Raw genomic sequence first — 15,000 nt, forward strand, 5'->3', positions numbered from 1 at the left:
TTCCGAGATCGGACGAGATCGGGCGTGTTAAGGGTGGTATGGCCGTAAGCTGTTATTGTGTGCAGAAAGGGGCCTTTTAAAGATGTCATGCCCTTGATTCTGGCTGAATTTTTGGAAATGTGAATATGTCTCTATATGATAAAAAAAAAACATATGATCAAAAAAATGAAAAAGCTTACAGCACCTGGTATTCCCAGGTGGTCTCCCATTCAAGTACTAACCAGGCCCGACCCTGCTTAGCTTCCGAGATGGGACGAGATCGGGCGTGTTAAGGGTGGTATGGCCGTAAGCCATTATTGTGTGCAGACAGGGGCCTTTTAAAGATGTTATGCCCTTGATTCTGGCTGAATTTTTGGACATGTGAATATGTCTCTATATGATAAAAAAAAAAACATATGATCAAAAAAATGAAAAAGCTTACAGCACCTGGTATTCCCAGGCGGTCTCCCATCCAAGTACTAACCAGGCCCGACCCTGCTTAGCTTCCGAGATCGGACGAGATCAGGCGTGTTCAGGGTGGTATGGACGTAAGCTGTTATTGTGTGCAGACAGGGACCTTTTAAAGATCTCATGCCCTTTATTCTGGCTGAATTTTTGGACATGTGAATATGTCTCTATATGATAAAAAAAACATATGATCAAAAAAATAAAAAAAGCTTACAGCATCTGGTATTCCCAGGCGGTCTCCCATTCAAGTACTAACCAGGCCCGACCCTGCTTAGCTTCCGAGATGGGACGAGATCGGGCGTGTTAAGGGTGGTATGGCCGTAAGCCATTATTGTGTGCAGACAGGGGCCTTTTAAAGATGTTATGCCCTTGATTCTGGCAAAATTTTTGGACATGTGAATATGTCTCTATATGATAAAAAAAAAAACATATGATCAAAAAAATGAAAAAGCTTACAGCACCTGGTATTCCCAGGCGGTCTCCCATCCAAGTACTAACCAGGCCCGACCCTGCTTAGCTTCCGAGATCGGACGAGATCAGGCGTGTTCAGGGTGGTATGGACGTAAGCTGTTCTTGTGTGCAGACAGGGACCTTTTAAAGATCTCATGCCCTTGATTCTGGCTGAATTTTTGGACATGTGAATATGTCTCTATATGATAAAAAAAGAACATATGATCAAAAAAAATGAAAAAGCTTACAGCACCTGGTATTCCCAGGCGGTCTCCCATCCAAGTACTAACCAGGCCAGACGCTGCTTAGCTTCCGAGATCGGACAAGTTCAGGGTGGTATGTCCTTAATCCATTATTGTGTGCAGAAAGGTGCCTTTTAAAGATGTCATGCCCTTGATTCTGGCTGAATTTTTGGACATGTGAATATGTCTCTATATGATCAAAAAAAAACATATGATCAAAAAAATGAAAAAACTTACAGCACCTGGTATTCCCAGGCGGTCTCCCATCCAAGTACTAACCAGGTCCTACCCTGCTTAGCTTCCGAGATCGGACGAGATCAGGCGTGTTCAGGGTGGTATGGCCGTAAGCCATTATTGTGTGCAGACAGGGGCCTTTTAAAGATGTCATGCCCTTGATTCTGGCTGAATTTTTGGACATGTGAATATGTCTCTCTATGATAAAAAAAAACATATGATCAAAAAAATAAAAAAAGCATACAGCGTCTGGTATTCCCAGGCGGTCTCCCATCCAAGTACTAACCAGGCCCGACCCTGCTTAGCTTCCAAGATCGGACGAGTTCAGGGTGGTTTGGCCGTAAGCCATTATTGTGTGCAGAAAGGGGCCTTTTAAAGATGTCATGCCCTTGATTCTGGCTGAATTTTTGGACATGTGAATATGTCTCTATATGATAAAAAAAAAAACATATGATCAAAAAAATGAAACAGCTTACAGCATTTGTTATTCCACAGGCTGTCTCCCATCCAAGTACTAACCAGGCACGACCCTGCTTAGCTTCCGAGATCGGACGAGATCGGGCGTGTTCAGGGTGGTATGGCCGTAAGCCATTATTGTGTGCAGACAGGGGCCTTTTAAAGATGTCATGCCCCTGATTCTGGCTGAATTTTTGGACATGTGAATATGTCTCTCTATGATAAAAAAAAAACACATGATCAAAAAAATGAAACAGCTTACAGCATCTGGTATTCCACAGGTGGTCTCCCATCCAAGTACTAACCAGGCACGACCCTGCTTAGTTTCCGAGATCGGACGAGATCGGACGAGTTCAGGGTGGTATGACTGTAAGCCATTATTGTGTGCAGAAAGGGGCCTTTTAAAGATGTCATGCCCTTGATTCTGGTTGAATTTTTGGACATGTGAATATGTCTCTATATGATAAAAAAAAATCATATGATCAAAAAAAATTAAAAAGATTACAGCACCTGGTATTCCCAGGCGGTCTCCCATCCAAGTACTAACCAGGCCCGACCCTGCTTAGCTTCCGAGATCGGACGAGTTCAGGGTGGTATGTCCTTAAGCCATTATTGTATGCAGAAAGGGGCCTTTTAAAGATGTCATGCCCTTGATTCTGGCTGAATTTTTGGACATGTGAATATGTCTCTATATGATAAAAAAAAACATATGATCAAAAAAATGAAAAAGCTTACAGCACCTGGTATTCCCAGGCAGTCTCCCATTCAAGTACTAACCAGGTCCGACCCTGCATAGCTTCCGAGATCGGACGAGATCGGGCGTGTTCAGGGTGGTATGGCCGTAAGCCATTATTGTGTGCAGAAAGGGGCCTTTTAAAGATGTCATGCCCTTGATTCTGGCTAAATTTTTGGACATGTGAATATGTCTCTATATGATAAAAAAAAAACATATGATCAAAAAAATGAAAAAGCTTACAGCGTCTGGTATTCCCAGGCGGTCTCCCATCCAAGTACTAACCAGGCACGACCCTACTTAGTTTCCGAGATCGGACGAGATCGGGCGTGTTAAGGGTGGTATGGCCGTAAGCCGTTATTGTGTGCAGAAAGGGGCCTTTTAAAGATGTCATGCCCTTGATTCTGGCTGAATTTTTGGACATGTGAATATGTCTCTATATGATAAAAAAAAAACATATGATCAAAAAAATGAAAAAGCTTACAGCACCTGGTATTCCCAGGCGGTCTCCCATCCAAGTACTAACCAGGCCAGATACTGCTTAGCTTCCGAGATCGGACAAGTTCAGGGTGGTATGTCCTTAATCCATTATTGTGTGCAGAAAGGTGCCTTTTAAAGATGTCATGCCCTTGATTCTGGCTGAATTTTTGGACATGTGAATATGTCTCTATATGATAAAAAAAAAACATATGATCAAAAAAATGAAACAGCTTACAGCATTTGGTATTCCTCAGGCGGTCTCCCATCCAAGTACTAACCAGGCACTACCCTGCTTAGCTTCCGAGATCGGACGAGATCAGGCGTGTTCAGGGTGGTATGGCCGTAAGCCATTATTGTGTGCAGAGAGGGGCCTTTTAAAGATGTCATGCCCTTGATTCTGGCTGAATTTTTGGACATGTGAATATGTCTCTATATGAAAAAAAAAACATATGATCAAAAAAAATGAAAAAGCTTACAGCACCTGGTATTCCCAGGCGGTCTCCCATCCAAGTACTAACCAGGCCCGACCCTGCTTAGCTTCCGAGATCGGACGAGATCGGGCTTGTTCAGGGTGGTATGGCCGTAAGCCATTATTGTGCGCAGAAAGGGGCCTTTTAAAGATGTCATGCCCTTGATTCTGGCTGAATTTTTGGACATGTGAATATGTCTCTATATGATAAAAAAAAACATATGATCAAACAAAATGAAAAAGCTTACAGCACCAGGTATTCCCAGGCGGTCTCCCATCCAAGTACTAACCAGGCCCGACCCTGCTTAGCTTCTGAGATCGGACGAGATCGGGCGTGTTCAGGGTGGTATGGCCGTAAGCCATTATTGTGTGCAGAAAGGGGCCTTTTAAAGATATCATGCCCTTGATTCTGGCTGAATTTTTGGACATGTGAATATGTCTCTATATGATAAAAAAAAAACATATGATCAAAAAAATGAAAAAGCTTACAGCACCTGGTATTCCCAGGCGGTCTCCCATCCAAGTACTAACCAGGCCCGACCCTGCATAGCTTCCGAGATCGGACGAGATCGGGCGTGTTCAGGGTGGTATGGCCGTAAGCCATTATTGTGTGCAGAAAGGGGCCTTTTAAAGATGTCATGCCCTTGATTCTGGCTAAATTTTTGGACATGTGAATATGTCTCTATATGATAAAAAAAAAACATATGATCAAAAAAATGAAAAAGCTTATAGCAACTGGTATTCCCAGGCGGTCTCCCATCCAAGTACTAACCAGGCCCGACCCTGCTTAGCTTCCGAGATCAGACGGGATCGGGCGTGTTCAGGGTGGTATGGCCATAAGTCATTACTGTGTGCAGACAGGGGCCTTTTAAAGATGTCATGCCCTTGATTCTGGCTGAATTTTTGGACATGTGAATATGTCTCCATATGATAAAAAAAAAAAACATATAATCAAAAAAATGAAAAAGCTTACTGTACCTGGTATTCCCAGGCGGTATCCCATCCACGTACTAACCAGGCCCAACCCTGCTTAGCTTCCAAGATCTGACGAGTTCAGGGTGGTATGGCCGTAAGCCATTATTGTGTGCAGAAAGGGGCCTTTTAAAGATGTCATGCCCTTGATTCTGGCTGAATTTTTGGACATGTGAATATGTCTCTATATGATAAAAAAAAAACGTATGATCAAAAAAATGAAAAAGCTTACAGCACCTGGTATTCCCAGGCAGTCTCCCATCCAACTAGTAACCAGGCCCGACCCTGCTTAGCTTCCAAGATTGGATGAGTTCAGGGTTGTATGGCCGTAAGCCATTATTGTGTGCAGAAAGGGGCCTTTTAAAGATGTCATGCCCTTGATTCTGGCTGAATTTTAGGACATGTGAATATGTCTCTATATGATAAAAAAAAACATATGATCAAAAAAATGAAAAAGCTTACAGCACCTGGTATTCCCAGGCGGTCTCCCATTCAAGTACTAAACAGGCCCCACCCTGCTTAGCTTCCAAGATCGGACGAGTTCAGGGTAGTATGGCCATAAGCCATTATTGTGTGCAGAAAGGGGCCTTTTAAAGATGTCATGCCCTTGATTCTGGCTGAATTTTTGGACATGTGAATATGTCTCTCTATGATAAAAAAAAAACACATGATCAAAAAAATGAAAAGGCTTATAGCACCTGGTATTCCCAGGCGGTCTCCCATCCAAGTACTAACCAGGCCCGACCCTGCTTAGCTTCCGAGATCGGACGAGATCGGGCGTGTTCAGGGTGGTATGGCCATAAGTCATTATTGTATGCAGAAAGGGGCCTTTTAAAGATGTCATTTCCTTGATTCTGGCTGAATTTTTGGACATGTGAATATGTCTCTATATGATAAAAAAAAACATATCATCAAAAAAATGAAAAAGCTTACAGCACCTGGTATTCCCAGGCGGTCTCCCATCCAAGTACTAACCAGGCCCGACCCTGCTTGGCTTCCGAGATCGGACGAGATCGGGCTTGTTCAGGGTGGTATGGCCGTAAGCCATTATTGTGTGCAGAAAGGGGCCTTTTAAAGATGTCATGCCCTTGATTCTGGCTGAATTTTTGGACATGTGAATATGTCTCTATATGATAAAAAAAAACATATGATCAAACAAAATGAAAAAGCTTACAGCACCTGGTATTCCCAGTCTGTCTCCCATCCAAGTACTAACCATGCCCGACCCTGCTTAGCTTCTGAGATCGGACGAGATCGGGTGTGTTCAGGGTGGTATGGCTGTAAGCCATTATTGTGTGCAGAAAGGGGCCTTATAAAGATGTCATGCCCTTGATTCTGGCTGAATTTTTGGACATGTGAATATGTCTCTATATGATAAAAAAAAACATATGATCAAAAAAATGAAAAAGCTTACAGCACCTGGTATTCCCAGGCGGTCTCCCATCCAAGTACTAACCAGGCCTGACCTTGCTTAGCTTCCGAGATCGGGCGTGTTCAGGGTGGTATGGCCGTAAGCCATTATTGTGTGCAGACAGGGGCCTTTTAAAGATGTCATGCCCTTGATTCTGGATGAATTTTTGGACATGTGAATATGTCTCTATATGATAAAAAAAACATATGATCAAAAAAAATGAAAAAGCTTACAGCACCTGGTATTCCCAGGCGGTCTCCCATCCAAGTACTAACCAGGCCCGACCCTGCTTAGCTTCCGAGATCAGACGAGATCGGGCGTGTTCAGGGTGGTATGGCCGTAAGCCATTATTGTATGCAGAAAGGGGCCTTTTAAAGATGTCATGCCCTTGATTCTGGCTGAATTTTTGGACATATGAATATGTCTCTATATGATAAAAAAAAAACATATGATCAAAAAAATGAAAAAACTTACAGCACCTGGTATTCCCAGGCGGTCTCCCATCCAAGTACTAACCAGGCCCTACCCTGCTTAACTTCCGAGATCGGGCGTGTTCAGGGTGGTATGGCCGTAAGCCATTATTGTGTGCAGAAAGGGGCCTTTTAAAGATGTCATGCCCTTGATTCTGGCTGAATTTTTGGACATGTGAATATGTCTCTATATGATAAAAAAAAACATATGATCAAAAAAATGAAAAAGCTTACAGCACCTGGTATTCCCAGGCGGACTCCCATCCAAGTACTAACCAGGCCCGACCCTGCATAGCTTCCGAGATCGGACGAGATCGGGCGTGTTCAGGGTGGTATGGCCGTAAGCCATTATTGTGTGCAGAAAGGGGCCTTTTAAAGATGTCATGCCCTTGATTCTGGCTGAATTTTTGGACATGTGAATATGTCTCTCTATGATAAAAAAAAACATATGATCAAAAAAATAAAAAAAGCATACAGCGTCTGGTATTCCCAGGCGGTCTCCCATCCAAGTACTAACCAGGCCCGACCCTGCTTAGCTTCCAAGATCGGACGAGTTCAGGGTGGTTTGGCCGTAAGCCATTATTGTGTGCAGAAAGGGGCCTTTTAAAGATGTCATGCCCTTGATTCTGGCTGAATTTTTGGACATGTGAATATGTCTCTATATGATAAAAAAAAAAACATATGATCAAAAAAATGAAACAGCTTACAGCATTTGGTATTCCACAGGCTGTCTCCCATCCAAGTACTAACCAGGCACGACCCTGCTTAGCTTCCGAGATCGGACGAGATCGGGCGTGTTCAGGGTGGTATGGCCGTAAGCCATTATTGTGTGCAGACAGGGGCCTTTTAAAGATGTCATGCCCCTGATTCTGGCTGAATTTTTGGACATGTGAATATGTCTCTATATGATAAAAAAAAATCATATGATCAAAAAAAATTAAAAAGATTACAGCACCTGGTATTCCCAGGCGGTCTCCCATCCAAGTACTAACCAGGCCCGACCCTGCTTAGCTTCCGAGATCGGACGAGTTCAGGGTGGTATGTCCTTAAGCCATTATTGTATGCAGAAAGGGGCCTTTTAAAGATGTCATGCCCTTGATTCTGGCTGAATTTTTGGACATGTGAATATGTCTCTATATGATAAAAAAAAACATATGATCAAAAAAATGAAAAAGCTTACAGCACCTGGTATTCCCAGGCAGTCTCCCATTCAAGTACTAACCAGGTCCGACCCTGCATAGCTTCCGAGATCGGACGAGATCGGGCGTGTTCAGGGTGGTATGGCCGTAAGCCATTATTGTGTGCAGAAAGGAGCCTTTTAAAGATGTCATGCCCTTGATTCTGGCTAAATTTTTGGACATGTGAATATGTCTCTATATGATAAAAAAAAAACATATGATCAAAAAAATTAAAAAGCTTACAGCGTCTGGTATTCCCAGGCGGTCTCCCATCCAAGTACTAACCAGGCACGACCCTACTTAGTTTCCGAGATCGGACGAGATCGGGCGTGTTAAGGGTGGTATGGCCGTAAGCCGTTATTGTGTGCAGAAAGGGGCCTTTTAAAGATGTCATGCCCTTGATTCTGGCTGAATTTTTGGACATGTGAATATGTCTCTATATGATAAAAAAAAAACATATGATCAAAAAAATGAAAAAGCTTACAGCACCTGGTATTCCCAGGCGGTCTCCCATCCAAGTACTAACCAGGCCAGATGCTGCTTAGCTTCCGAGATCGGACAAGTTCAGGGTGGTATGTCCTTAATCCATTATTGTGTGCAGAAAGGTGCCTTTTAAAGATGTCATGCCCTTGATTCTGGCTGAATTTTTGGACATGTGAATATGTCTCTATATGATCAAAAAAAAACATATGATCAAAAAAATGAAAAAACTTACAGCACCTGGTATTCCCAGGCGGTCTCCCATCCAAGTACTAAACAGGCCCGACCCTGCTTAGCTTCCGAGATCGGACGAGATCGGGCTTGTTCAGGGTGGTATGGCCGTAAGCCATTATTGTGTGCAGAAAGGGGCCTTTTAAAGATGTCATGCCCTTGATTCTGGCTGAATTTTTGGACATGTGAATATGTCTCTATATGATAAAAAAAAACATATGATCAAACAAAATGAAAAAGCTTACAGCACCTGGTATTCCCAGTCTGTCTCCCATCCAAGTACTAACCATGCCCGACCCTGCTTAGCTTCTGAGATCGGACGAGATCGGGTGTGTTCAGGGTGGTATGGCCGTAAGCCATTATTGTGTGCAGAAAGGGGCCTTTTAAAGATGTCATGCCCTTGATTCTGGCTGAATTTTTGGACATGTGAATATGTCTCTATATGATAAAAAAAAACATATGATCAAAAAAATGAAAAAGCTTACAGCACCTGGTATTCCCAGGCGGACTCCCATCCAAGTACTAACCAGGCCCGACCCTGCATAGCTTCCGAGATCGGACGAGATCGGGCGTGTTCAGGGTGGTATGGCCGTAAGCCATTATTGTGTGCAGAAAGGGGCCTTTTAAAGATGTCATGCCCTTGATTCTGGCTGAATTTTTGGACATGTGAATATGTCTCTCTATGATAAAAAAAAACATATGATCAAAAAAATAAAAAAAGCATACAGCGTCTGGTATTCCCAGGCGGTCTCCCATCCAAGTACTAACCAGGCCCGACCCTGCTTAGCTTCCAAGATCGGACAAGTTCAGGGTGGTTTGGCCGTAAGCCATTATTGTGTGCAGAAAGGGGCCTTTTAAAGATGTCATGCCCTTGATTCTGGCTGAATTTTTGGACATGTGAATATGTCTCTATATGATAAAAAAAAAAACATATGATCAAAAAAATGAAACAGCTTACAGCATTTGGTATTCCACAGGCTGTCTCCCATCCAAGTACTAACCAGGCACGACCCTGCTTAGCTTCCGAGATCGGACGAGATCGGGCGTGTTCAGGGTGGTATGGCCGTAAGCCATTATTGTGTGCAGACAGGGGCCTTTTAAAGATGTCATGCCCCTGATTCTGGCTGAATTTTTGGACATGTGAATATGTCTCTCTATGATAAAAAAAAAACACATGATCAAAAAAATGAAACAGCTTACAGCATCTGGTATTCCACAGGCGGTCTCCCATCCAAGTACTAACCAGGCACGACCCTGCTTAGTTTCCGAGATCTGACGAGATCGGACGAGTTCAGGGTGGTATGACCGTAAGCCATTATTGTGTGCAGAAAGGGGCCTTTTAAAGATGTCATGCCCTTGATTCTGGTTGAATTTTTGGACATGTGAATATGTCTCTATATGATAAAAAAAAATCATATGATCAAAAAAAATTAAAAAGATTACAGCACCTGGTATTCCCAGGCGGTCTCCCATCCAAGTACTAACCAGGCCCGACCCTGCTTAGCTTCCGAGATCGGACGAGTTCAGGGTGGTATGTCCTTAAGCCATTATTGTGTGCAGAGAGGGGCCTTTTAAAGATGTCATGCCCTTGATTCTGGCTGAATTTTTGGACATGTGAATATGTCTCTATATGAAAAAAAAAACATATGATCAAAAAAAATGAAAAAGCTTACAGCACCTGGTATTCCACAGGCGGTCTCCCATCCAAGTACTAACCAGGCACGACCCTGCTTAGTTTCCGAGATCTGACGAGATCGGACGAGTTCAGGGTGGTATGACCGTAAGCCATTATTGTGTGCAGAAAGGGGCCTTTTAAAGATGTCATGCCCTTGATTCTGGTTGAATTTTTGGACATGTGAATATGTCTCTATATGATAAAAAAAAATCATATGATCAAAAAAAATTAAAAAGATTACAGCACCTGGTATTCCCAGGCGGTCTCCCATCCAAGTACTAACCAGGCCCGACCCTGCTTAGCTTCCGAGATCGGACGAGTTCAGGGTGGTATGTCCTTAAGCCATTATTGTATGCAGAAAGGGGCCTTTTAAAGATGTCATGCCCTTGATTCTGGCTGAATTTTTGGACATGTGAATATGTCTCTATATGATAAAAAAAAACATATGATCAAAAAAATGAAAAAGCTTACAGCACCTGGTATTCCCAGGCAGTCTCCCATTCAAGTACTAACCAGGTCCGACCCTGCATAGCTTCCGAGATCGGACGAGATCGGGCGTGTTCAGGGTGGTATGGCCGTAAGCCATTATTGTGTGCAGAAAGGAGCCTTTTAAAGATGTCATGCCCTTGATTCTGGCTAAATTTTTGGACATGTGAATATGTCTCTATATGATAAAAAAAAAACATATGATCAAAAAAATTAAAAAGCTTACAGCGTCTGGTATTCCCAGGCGGTCTCCCATCCAAGTACTAACCAGGCACGACCCTACTTAGTTTCCGAGATCGGACGAGATCGGGCGTGTTAAGGGTGGTATGGCCGTAAGCCGTTATTGTGTGCAGAAAGGGGCCTTTTAAAGATGTCATGCCCTTGATTCTGGCTGAATTTTTGGACATGTGAATATGTCTCTATATGATAAAAAAAAAACATATGATCAAAAAAATGAAAAAGCTTACAGCACCTGGTATTCCCAGGCGGTCTCCCATCCAAGTACTAACCAGGCCAGATGCTGCTTAGCTTCCGAGATCGGACAAGTTCAGGGTGGTATGTCCTTAATCCATTATTGTGTGCAGAAAGGTGCCTTTTAAAGATGTCATGCCCTTGATTCTGGCTGAATTTTTGGACATGTGAATATGTCTCTATATGATCAAAAAAAAACATATGATCAAAAAAATGAAAAAACTTACAGCACCTGGTATTCCCAGGCGGTCTCCCATCCAAGTACTAAACAGGCCCGACCCTGCTTAGCTTCCGAGATCGGACGAGATCGGGCGTGTTCAGGGTGGTATGGCCATAAGTCATTATTGTATGCAGAAAGGGGCCTTTTAAAGATGTCATTTCCTTGATTCTGGCTGAATTTTTGGACATGTGAATATGTCTCTATATGATAAAAAAAAACATATCATCAAAAAAATGAAAAAGCTTACAGCACCTGGTATTCCCAGGCGGTCTCCCATCCAAGTACTAACCAGGCCCGACCCTGCTTGGCTTCCGAGATCGGACGAGATCGGGCTTGTTCAGGGTGGTATGGCCGTAAGCCATTATTGTGTGCAGAAAGGGGCCTTTTAAAGATGTCATGCCCTTGATTCTGGCTGAATTTTTGGACATGTGAATATGTCTCTATATGATAAAAAAAAACATATGATCAAACAAAATGAAAAAGCTTACAGCACCTGGTATTCCCAGTCTGTCTCCCATCCAAGTACTAACCATGCCCGACCCTGCTTAGCTTCTGAGATCGGACGAGATCGGGTGTGTTCAGGGTGGTATGGCTGTAAGCCATTATTGTGTGCAGAAAGGGGCCTTATAAAGATGTCATGCCCTTGATTCTGGCTGAATTTTTGGACATGTGAATATGTCTCTATATGATAAAAAAAAACATATGATCAAAAAAATGAAAAAGCTTACAGCACCTGGTATTCCCAGGCGGTCTCCCATCCAAGTACTAACCAGGCCTGACCTTGCTTAGCTTCCGAGATCGGGCGTGTTCAGGGTGGTATGGCCGTAAGCCATTATTGTGTGCAGACAGGGGCCTTTTAAAGATGTCATGCCCTTGATTCTGGATGAATTTTTGGACATGTGAATATGTCTCTATATGATAAAAAAAACATATGATCAAAAAAAATGAAAAAGCTTACAGCACCTGGTATTCCCAGGCGGTCTCCCATCCAAGTACTAACCAGGCCCGACCCTGCTTAGCTTCCGAGATCAGACGAGATCGGGCGTGTTCAGGGTGGTATGGCCGTAAGCCATTATTGTATGCAGAAAGGGGCCTTTTAAAGATGTCATGCCCTTGATTCTGGCTGAATTTTTGGACATGTGAATATGTCTCTATATGATAAAAAAAAAACATATGATCAAAAAAATGAAAAAACTTACAGCACCTGGTATTCCCAGGCGGTCTCCCATCCAAGTACTAACCAGGCCCTACCCTGCTTAGCTTCCGAGATCGGGCGTGTTCAGGGTGGTATGGCCGTAAGCCATTATTGTGTGCAGAAAGGGGCCTTTTAAAGATGTCATGCCCTTGATTCTGGCTGAATTTTTGGACATGTGAATATGTCTCTATATGATAAAAAAAAACATATGATCAAAAAAATGAAAAAGCTTACAGCACCTGGTATTCCCAGGCGGACTCCCATCCAAGTACTAACCAGGCCCGACCCTGCATAGCTTCCGAGATCGGACGAGATCGGGCGTGTTCAGGGTGGTATGGCCGTAAGCCATTATTGTGTGCAGAAAGGGGCCTTTTAAAGATGTCATGCCCTTGATTCTGGCTGAATTTTTGGACATGTGAATATGTCTCTCTATGATAAAAAAAAACATATGATCAAAAAAATAAAAAAAGCATACAGCGTCTGGTATTCCCAGGCGGTCTCCCATCCAAGTACTAACCAGGCCCGACCCTGCTTAGCTTCCAAGATCGGACGAGTTCAGGGTGGTTTGGCCGTAAGCCATTATTGTGTGCAGAAAGGGGCCTTTTAAAGATGTCATGCCCTTGATTCTGGCTGAATTTTTGGACATGTGAATATGTCTCTATATGATAAAAAAAAAAACATATGATCAAAAAAATGAAACAGCTTACAGCATTTGGTATTCCACAGGCTGTCTCCCATCCAAGTACTAACCAGGCACCACCCTGCTTAGCTTCCGAGATCGGACGAGATCGGGCGTGTTCAGGGTGGTATGGCCGTAAGCCATTATTGTGTGCAGACAGGGGCCTTTTAAAGATGTCATGCCCCTGATTCTGGCTGAATTTTTGGACATGTGAATATGTCTCTCTATGATAAAAAAAAAACACATGATCAAAAAAATGAAACAGCTTACAGCATCTGGTATTCCACAGGCGGTCTCCCATCCAAGTACTAACCAGGCACGACCCTGCTTAGTTTCCGAGATCTGACGAGATCGGACGAGTTCAGGGTGGTATGACCGTAAGCCATTATTGTGTGCAGAAAGGGGCCTTTTAAAGATGTCATGCCCTTGATTCTGGTTGAATTTTTGGACATGTGAATATGTCTCTATATGATAAAAAAAAATCATATGATCAAAAAAAATTAAAAAGATTACAGCACCTGGTATTCCCAGGCGGTCTCCCATCCAAGTACTAACCAGGCCCGACCCTGCTTAGCTTCCGAGATCGGACGAGTTCAGGGTGGTATGTCCTTAAGCCATTATTGTATGCAGAAAGGGGCCTTTTAAAGATGTCATGCCCTTGATTCTGGCTGAATTTTTGGACATGTGAATATGTCTCTATATGATAAAAAAAAACATATGATCAAAAAAATGAAAAAGCTTACAGCACCTGGTATTCCCAGGCAGTCTCCCATTCAAGTACTAACCAGGTCCGACCCTGCATAGCTTCCGAGATCGGACGAGATCGGGCGTGTTCAGGGTGGTATGGCCGTAAGCCATTATTGTGTGCAGAAAGGGGCCTTTTAAAGATGTCATGCCCTTGATTCTGGCTAAATTTTTGGACATGTGAATATGTCTCTATATGATAAAAAAAAAACATATGATCAAAAAAATTAAAAAGCTTACAGCGTCTGGTATTCCCAGGCGGTCTCCCATCCAAGTACTAACCAGGCACGACCCTACTTAGTTTCCGAGATCGGACGAGATCGGGCGTGTTAAGGGTGGTATGGCCGTAAGCTGTTGTTGTGTGCAGAAAGGGGCCTTTTAAAGATGTCATGCCCTTGATTCTGGCTGAATTTTTGGACATGTGAATATGTCTCTATATGATAAAAAAAACATATGATCAAAAAAAATGAAAAAGCTTACAGCACCTGGTATTCCCAGGCGGTCTCCCATCCAAGTACTAACCAGGCCCGACCCTGCTTAGCTTCCGAGATCGGACGAGATCGGGCTTGTTCAGGGTGGTATGGCCGTAAGCCATTATTGTGCGCAGAAAGGGGCCTTTTAAAGATGTCATGCCCTTGATTCTGGCTGAATTTTTGGACATGTGAATATGTCTCTATATGATAAAAAAAAACATATGATCAAACAAAATGAAAAAGCTTACAGCACCAGGTATTCCCAGGCGGTCTCCCATCCAAGTACTAACCAGGCCCGACCCTGCTTAGCTTCTGAGATCGGACGAGATCGGGCGTGTTCAGGGTGGTATGGCCGTAAGCCATTATTGTGTGCAGAAAGGGGCCTTTTAAAGATATCTTGCCCTTGATTCTGGCTGAATTTTTGGACATGTGAATATGTCTCTATATGATAAAAAAAAACATATGATCAAAAAAATGAAAAAGCTTACAGCACCTGGTATTCCCAGGCGGTCTCCCATCCAAGTACTAACCAGGCCCGACCCTGCATAGCTTCCGAGATCGGACGAGATCGGGCGTGTTCAGGGTGGTATGGCCGTAAGCCATTATTGTGTGCAGAAAGGGGCCTTTTAAAGATGTCATGCCCTTGATTCTGGCTAAATTTTTGGACATGTGAATATGTCTCTATATGATAAAAAAAAAACATATGATCAAAAAAATGAAAAAGCTTATAGCAACTGGTATTCCCAGGCGGTCTCCCATCCAAGTACTAACCAGGCCCGACCCTGCTTAGCTTCCGAGATCAGA

General features: G+C 43.2%; 30 non-coding genes and 30 pseudogenes across 30 annotated transcripts in view; all 60 read right to left on the reverse strand.

Moving 5' to 3' along the window:
* Positions 1-50, reverse strand: part of LOC132960715 (5S ribosomal RNA) — a 119-nt pseudogene extending 69 nt beyond the window's left edge.
* A 122-nt stretch (positions 51-172) lies between these two features.
* On the reverse strand, positions 173-291 carry LOC132961451 (5S ribosomal RNA). Its single transcript, XR_009667814.1, has one exon. It is a non-coding gene; the product is annotated as a 5S ribosomal RNA (ribosomal RNA).
* Positions 292-414: 123 nt separating this feature from the next.
* LOC132961280 (5S ribosomal RNA) lies at positions 415-533 on the reverse strand. The gene has a single exon (XR_009667649.1). It is a non-coding gene; the product is annotated as a 5S ribosomal RNA (ribosomal RNA).
* Positions 534-654: 121 nt separating this feature from the next.
* Positions 655-773, reverse strand: LOC132961577 (5S ribosomal RNA). The gene has a single exon (XR_009667932.1). It is a non-coding gene; the product is annotated as a 5S ribosomal RNA (ribosomal RNA).
* Positions 774-896: 123 nt separating this feature from the next.
* Positions 897-1,015, reverse strand: LOC132961281 (5S ribosomal RNA). Its single transcript, XR_009667650.1, has one exon. It is a non-coding gene; the product is annotated as a 5S ribosomal RNA (ribosomal RNA).
* Positions 1,016-1,369: 354 nt separating this feature from the next.
* On the reverse strand, positions 1,370-1,488 carry LOC132961251 (5S ribosomal RNA). The gene has a single exon (XR_009667623.1). It is a non-coding gene; the product is annotated as a 5S ribosomal RNA (ribosomal RNA).
* Positions 1,489-1,610: 122 nt separating this feature from the next.
* LOC132961020 (5S ribosomal RNA) lies at positions 1,611-1,719 on the reverse strand (annotated as a pseudogene).
* Positions 1,720-1,842: 123 nt separating this feature from the next.
* LOC132960921 (5S ribosomal RNA) lies at positions 1,843-1,962 on the reverse strand (annotated as a pseudogene).
* Positions 1,963-2,084: 122 nt separating this feature from the next.
* LOC132960863 (5S ribosomal RNA) lies at positions 2,085-2,204 on the reverse strand (annotated as a pseudogene).
* Positions 2,205-2,327: 123 nt separating this feature from the next.
* LOC132960963 (5S ribosomal RNA) lies at positions 2,328-2,436 on the reverse strand (annotated as a pseudogene).
* A 121-nt stretch (positions 2,437-2,557) lies between these two features.
* LOC132961464 (5S ribosomal RNA) lies at positions 2,558-2,676 on the reverse strand. Its single transcript, XR_009667827.1, has one exon. It is a non-coding gene; the product is annotated as a 5S ribosomal RNA (ribosomal RNA).
* A 122-nt stretch (positions 2,677-2,798) lies between these two features.
* On the reverse strand, positions 2,799-2,917 carry LOC132960716 (5S ribosomal RNA; annotated as a pseudogene).
* A 353-nt stretch (positions 2,918-3,270) lies between these two features.
* LOC132960753 (5S ribosomal RNA) lies at positions 3,271-3,390 on the reverse strand (annotated as a pseudogene).
* Positions 3,391-3,511: 121 nt separating this feature from the next.
* On the reverse strand, positions 3,512-3,630 carry LOC132961143 (5S ribosomal RNA). Its single transcript, XR_009667521.1, has one exon. It is a non-coding gene; the product is annotated as a 5S ribosomal RNA (ribosomal RNA).
* A 122-nt stretch (positions 3,631-3,752) lies between these two features.
* Positions 3,753-3,871, reverse strand: LOC132961181 (5S ribosomal RNA). The gene has a single exon (XR_009667557.1). It is a non-coding gene; the product is annotated as a 5S ribosomal RNA (ribosomal RNA).
* Positions 3,872-3,993: 122 nt separating this feature from the next.
* On the reverse strand, positions 3,994-4,112 carry LOC132961195 (5S ribosomal RNA). Its single transcript, XR_009667570.1, has one exon. It is a non-coding gene; the product is annotated as a 5S ribosomal RNA (ribosomal RNA).
* A 122-nt stretch (positions 4,113-4,234) lies between these two features.
* On the reverse strand, positions 4,235-4,353 carry LOC132961375 (5S ribosomal RNA). Its single transcript, XR_009667740.1, has one exon. It is a non-coding gene; the product is annotated as a 5S ribosomal RNA (ribosomal RNA).
* A 124-nt stretch (positions 4,354-4,477) lies between these two features.
* Positions 4,478-4,586, reverse strand: LOC132961085 (5S ribosomal RNA; annotated as a pseudogene).
* A 122-nt stretch (positions 4,587-4,708) lies between these two features.
* On the reverse strand, positions 4,709-4,817 carry LOC132961038 (5S ribosomal RNA; annotated as a pseudogene).
* A 121-nt stretch (positions 4,818-4,938) lies between these two features.
* LOC132960968 (5S ribosomal RNA) lies at positions 4,939-5,047 on the reverse strand (annotated as a pseudogene).
* Positions 5,048-5,169: 122 nt separating this feature from the next.
* LOC132961129 (5S ribosomal RNA) lies at positions 5,170-5,288 on the reverse strand. The gene has a single exon (XR_009667508.1). It is a non-coding gene; the product is annotated as a 5S ribosomal RNA (ribosomal RNA).
* A 121-nt stretch (positions 5,289-5,409) lies between these two features.
* On the reverse strand, positions 5,410-5,528 carry LOC132961264 (5S ribosomal RNA). Its single transcript, XR_009667635.1, has one exon. It is a non-coding gene; the product is annotated as a 5S ribosomal RNA (ribosomal RNA).
* A 122-nt stretch (positions 5,529-5,650) lies between these two features.
* LOC132961557 (5S ribosomal RNA) lies at positions 5,651-5,769 on the reverse strand. Its single transcript, XR_009667913.1, has one exon. It is a non-coding gene; the product is annotated as a 5S ribosomal RNA (ribosomal RNA).
* A 121-nt stretch (positions 5,770-5,890) lies between these two features.
* On the reverse strand, positions 5,891-5,999 carry LOC132960793 (5S ribosomal RNA; annotated as a pseudogene).
* A 121-nt stretch (positions 6,000-6,120) lies between these two features.
* On the reverse strand, positions 6,121-6,239 carry LOC132961184 (5S ribosomal RNA). The gene has a single exon (XR_009667560.1). It is a non-coding gene; the product is annotated as a 5S ribosomal RNA (ribosomal RNA).
* A 122-nt stretch (positions 6,240-6,361) lies between these two features.
* On the reverse strand, positions 6,362-6,470 carry LOC132961547 (5S ribosomal RNA; annotated as a pseudogene).
* A 121-nt stretch (positions 6,471-6,591) lies between these two features.
* Positions 6,592-6,710, reverse strand: LOC132961301 (5S ribosomal RNA). Its single transcript, XR_009667669.1, has one exon. It is a non-coding gene; the product is annotated as a 5S ribosomal RNA (ribosomal RNA).
* Positions 6,711-6,832: 122 nt separating this feature from the next.
* On the reverse strand, positions 6,833-6,941 carry LOC132961016 (5S ribosomal RNA; annotated as a pseudogene).
* A 123-nt stretch (positions 6,942-7,064) lies between these two features.
* On the reverse strand, positions 7,065-7,184 carry LOC132960870 (5S ribosomal RNA; annotated as a pseudogene).
* Positions 7,185-7,307: 123 nt separating this feature from the next.
* Positions 7,308-7,416, reverse strand: LOC132960964 (5S ribosomal RNA; annotated as a pseudogene).
* Positions 7,417-7,537: 121 nt separating this feature from the next.
* LOC132961466 (5S ribosomal RNA) lies at positions 7,538-7,656 on the reverse strand. The gene has a single exon (XR_009667829.1). It is a non-coding gene; the product is annotated as a 5S ribosomal RNA (ribosomal RNA).
* Positions 7,657-7,778: 122 nt separating this feature from the next.
* Positions 7,779-7,897, reverse strand: LOC132960718 (5S ribosomal RNA; annotated as a pseudogene).
* Positions 7,898-8,250: 353 nt separating this feature from the next.
* Positions 8,251-8,369, reverse strand: LOC132961348 (5S ribosomal RNA). The gene has a single exon (XR_009667714.1). It is a non-coding gene; the product is annotated as a 5S ribosomal RNA (ribosomal RNA).
* Positions 8,370-8,491: 122 nt separating this feature from the next.
* LOC132961549 (5S ribosomal RNA) lies at positions 8,492-8,610 on the reverse strand. The gene has a single exon (XR_009667908.1). It is a non-coding gene; the product is annotated as a 5S ribosomal RNA (ribosomal RNA).
* A 121-nt stretch (positions 8,611-8,731) lies between these two features.
* LOC132961302 (5S ribosomal RNA) lies at positions 8,732-8,850 on the reverse strand. The gene has a single exon (XR_009667670.1). It is a non-coding gene; the product is annotated as a 5S ribosomal RNA (ribosomal RNA).
* Positions 8,851-8,972: 122 nt separating this feature from the next.
* LOC132961074 (5S ribosomal RNA) lies at positions 8,973-9,081 on the reverse strand (annotated as a pseudogene).
* Positions 9,082-9,204: 123 nt separating this feature from the next.
* Positions 9,205-9,324, reverse strand: LOC132960872 (5S ribosomal RNA; annotated as a pseudogene).
* Positions 9,325-9,446: 122 nt separating this feature from the next.
* LOC132960875 (5S ribosomal RNA) lies at positions 9,447-9,566 on the reverse strand (annotated as a pseudogene).
* A 123-nt stretch (positions 9,567-9,689) lies between these two features.
* On the reverse strand, positions 9,690-9,798 carry LOC132960961 (5S ribosomal RNA; annotated as a pseudogene).
* Positions 9,799-9,919: 121 nt separating this feature from the next.
* LOC132960757 (5S ribosomal RNA) lies at positions 9,920-10,039 on the reverse strand (annotated as a pseudogene).
* A 123-nt stretch (positions 10,040-10,162) lies between these two features.
* LOC132960966 (5S ribosomal RNA) lies at positions 10,163-10,271 on the reverse strand (annotated as a pseudogene).
* A 121-nt stretch (positions 10,272-10,392) lies between these two features.
* LOC132961467 (5S ribosomal RNA) lies at positions 10,393-10,511 on the reverse strand. Its single transcript, XR_009667830.1, has one exon. It is a non-coding gene; the product is annotated as a 5S ribosomal RNA (ribosomal RNA).
* A 122-nt stretch (positions 10,512-10,633) lies between these two features.
* Positions 10,634-10,752, reverse strand: LOC132960719 (5S ribosomal RNA; annotated as a pseudogene).
* Positions 10,753-11,105: 353 nt separating this feature from the next.
* Positions 11,106-11,224, reverse strand: LOC132961169 (5S ribosomal RNA). Its single transcript, XR_009667546.1, has one exon. It is a non-coding gene; the product is annotated as a 5S ribosomal RNA (ribosomal RNA).
* A 121-nt stretch (positions 11,225-11,345) lies between these two features.
* On the reverse strand, positions 11,346-11,464 carry LOC132961265 (5S ribosomal RNA). Its single transcript, XR_009667636.1, has one exon. It is a non-coding gene; the product is annotated as a 5S ribosomal RNA (ribosomal RNA).
* Positions 11,465-11,586: 122 nt separating this feature from the next.
* LOC132961558 (5S ribosomal RNA) lies at positions 11,587-11,705 on the reverse strand. The gene has a single exon (XR_009667914.1). It is a non-coding gene; the product is annotated as a 5S ribosomal RNA (ribosomal RNA).
* Positions 11,706-11,826: 121 nt separating this feature from the next.
* On the reverse strand, positions 11,827-11,935 carry LOC132960795 (5S ribosomal RNA; annotated as a pseudogene).
* A 121-nt stretch (positions 11,936-12,056) lies between these two features.
* On the reverse strand, positions 12,057-12,175 carry LOC132961196 (5S ribosomal RNA). Its single transcript, XR_009667571.1, has one exon. It is a non-coding gene; the product is annotated as a 5S ribosomal RNA (ribosomal RNA).
* A 122-nt stretch (positions 12,176-12,297) lies between these two features.
* On the reverse strand, positions 12,298-12,406 carry LOC132960656 (5S ribosomal RNA; annotated as a pseudogene).
* A 121-nt stretch (positions 12,407-12,527) lies between these two features.
* Positions 12,528-12,646, reverse strand: LOC132961304 (5S ribosomal RNA). Its single transcript, XR_009667672.1, has one exon. It is a non-coding gene; the product is annotated as a 5S ribosomal RNA (ribosomal RNA).
* A 122-nt stretch (positions 12,647-12,768) lies between these two features.
* LOC132961017 (5S ribosomal RNA) lies at positions 12,769-12,877 on the reverse strand (annotated as a pseudogene).
* Positions 12,878-13,000: 123 nt separating this feature from the next.
* Positions 13,001-13,120, reverse strand: LOC132960897 (5S ribosomal RNA; annotated as a pseudogene).
* A 122-nt stretch (positions 13,121-13,242) lies between these two features.
* On the reverse strand, positions 13,243-13,362 carry LOC132960876 (5S ribosomal RNA; annotated as a pseudogene).
* Positions 13,363-13,485: 123 nt separating this feature from the next.
* On the reverse strand, positions 13,486-13,594 carry LOC132960967 (5S ribosomal RNA; annotated as a pseudogene).
* A 121-nt stretch (positions 13,595-13,715) lies between these two features.
* On the reverse strand, positions 13,716-13,834 carry LOC132961468 (5S ribosomal RNA). Its single transcript, XR_009667831.1, has one exon. It is a non-coding gene; the product is annotated as a 5S ribosomal RNA (ribosomal RNA).
* A 122-nt stretch (positions 13,835-13,956) lies between these two features.
* Positions 13,957-14,075, reverse strand: LOC132960720 (5S ribosomal RNA; annotated as a pseudogene).
* Positions 14,076-14,196: 121 nt separating this feature from the next.
* Positions 14,197-14,315, reverse strand: LOC132961144 (5S ribosomal RNA). Its single transcript, XR_009667522.1, has one exon. It is a non-coding gene; the product is annotated as a 5S ribosomal RNA (ribosomal RNA).
* A 122-nt stretch (positions 14,316-14,437) lies between these two features.
* LOC132961182 (5S ribosomal RNA) lies at positions 14,438-14,556 on the reverse strand. Its single transcript, XR_009667558.1, has one exon. It is a non-coding gene; the product is annotated as a 5S ribosomal RNA (ribosomal RNA).
* A 121-nt stretch (positions 14,557-14,677) lies between these two features.
* On the reverse strand, positions 14,678-14,796 carry LOC132961197 (5S ribosomal RNA). Its single transcript, XR_009667572.1, has one exon. It is a non-coding gene; the product is annotated as a 5S ribosomal RNA (ribosomal RNA).
* A 122-nt stretch (positions 14,797-14,918) lies between these two features.
* Positions 14,919-15,000, reverse strand: part of LOC132961376 (5S ribosomal RNA) — a 119-nt gene continuing 37 nt past the window's right edge. The window contains exon 1 of the ribosomal RNA XR_009667741.1: positions 14,919-15,000. This exon is cut by the window's right edge and continues 37 nt beyond it. This is a non-coding gene — a ribosomal RNA (5S ribosomal RNA).

Source organism: Labrus mixtus, unplaced genomic scaffold, assembly GCF_963584025.1.
Source record: "Labrus mixtus unplaced genomic scaffold, fLabMix1.1 SCAFFOLD_30, whole genome shotgun sequence".
Lineage (NCBI taxonomy): Eukaryota > Metazoa > Chordata > Actinopteri > Labriformes > Labridae > Labrus > Labrus mixtus.